Genomic DNA, 1849 nt, shown 5'->3' with positions numbered 1-1849 from the left:
ATATTTATATTATATTTATATTATATTTTTTATATATTGTATTATATAGTTGCTGGATAGTGTAGTGGTAAGATCGCCGCCTTTCACACGGGAGACCGGGGTTCGAATCCCGGTTGTGGCCAGAAACAACTGCTATCACAACTAGAGATTGATGTAAGGACATAAAACTTATAGGTCCTGCAGGCCCCAACTCTGATCAGCCTGCATCAGTCCATCTCAGAGCTCCAAGAAAAGGATCCACTGGCCCAGGCAAGATTGGACTCCACGCATCAAACCATCCCTTTTAAGGAAGGCAAAGCCCTGCCGGCTCCTGAGAATAACTGGAGCAATACAGAAAAAGCAAGACCTTTCACCCCCTGGAGTGGCCGGAGTTCCACAGTCAAACCACAGCAACAACAGCTGTCAGTCCCCAGACACAGACACCTTTTCCACTAGAAATAGGATAACTCACCACACATAGATGTTAGGGACAAATACACGCATGTTTGGTCTCGTTTGAATAGGCATGAGACGGCGAGTGTTATACACTCAGATTTAAGGCAGTATAGTTTTCCCTAAGAGAACTATAGAAACTTCGGCTAAACCCACCAAACTGAGAGAGCCTCTCACATGGCAGAACAAGGGAATTACGACCACCCCCTAAAGTGATCTGATTGGCTGAGGACTTGAGAACCAAGGCCAACAATGCCCCTAAAATTAACCGTTGACCGAAATTGGTCAGTCTTCAGAGACATGCCATCACCTGGTTTGGATACTTAAGGAAGGGCCTCAGAAGGATTCGGGGAGTTACTCTGTAATCAGAGCTCCCACAGAGAACTGCGTGAAAGTCCATCTGTAGTCAGATACTTTCCGCAGAACTTTGTGCACTCTCAGCTGAGGAATGTGATTGTTTAATATTGTATTTGTCCAAATGTATTTACAAGTATGTGGCCACATGTCAATAATTATATATTGTAATATGTTTAATAAATGTTGTCTTGATTACTTCATGACTGTCTGATTTGCTAACTTCTTTATAAACTTTCCAGATTGGACTTCTATCCTGATTAGGACTAAAGTGATAAATACTATCTTGCAGCCTCTGGGTTAAATCCCCTTTATCCGGGTCCCAAACTCGACTGCCCAAGTTAAGTTAGGTGGATACCAAAACCGCACCTCTGGAGTTCGCACACGCTCAGTTACGGGCCGACTTAACCTCTGAGGTCAACACATGCTGATGAAAGGTACCGGTCTGCCCTCTGAGGGGCGTACACACTATGTTCCTAGGCACCGGGCATAGTCCCTGAGACGCTCACATGGTAAGACAATGGGCGGCATCGGCGGAGTCCCTGAGACGAGCCCAAAGTAAAACCTCGTACAAACTACCGCAACAAAAGGTGCGCCGTCACAGCCGCTGAGGTTGACACATGTTATGATATGGGCTGCCCCCGGCTGAGCCTCTGAGGTGGATGTACGTGTGGTTCGGGTAAACATCGGCTTAATCTCCGAGGCACCCACATGCTCAGTAATTGGCAGACAACACGATTGCTACGACAAGGGGGAGCCAGGACGACAGGTCAGGGGGGAGATATCATCATCCCCACATTCCGAGATTGGGTACCAAGCCCCATATATATTAGTAGGCTGAATACAAGAGCAGCTGACCTGAGAAATAAGAAATAAGCTAAGCTGGAAACCTGGACCCTCCGACCAAGAATGCGTGAAGTACCCTCAGAAGGTCTACTAGAAGATGTACGTAGAAGACTACTACAGATCAGCTGATCTACACCACAGCAACAGTGATCCTTGAGCTGGAGCCGGACCGTCTTTGAAGACTCCGTAAATCTCCGTATAATAATACGAGCAGAGA

This window comes from Brienomyrus brachyistius, unplaced genomic scaffold (genome assembly GCF_023856365.1).
Source record: "Brienomyrus brachyistius isolate T26 unplaced genomic scaffold, BBRACH_0.4 scaffold423, whole genome shotgun sequence".
Lineage (NCBI taxonomy): Eukaryota > Metazoa > Chordata > Actinopteri > Osteoglossiformes > Mormyridae > Brienomyrus > Brienomyrus brachyistius.
Note: the sequence above shows the minus strand (reverse complement) of the source record.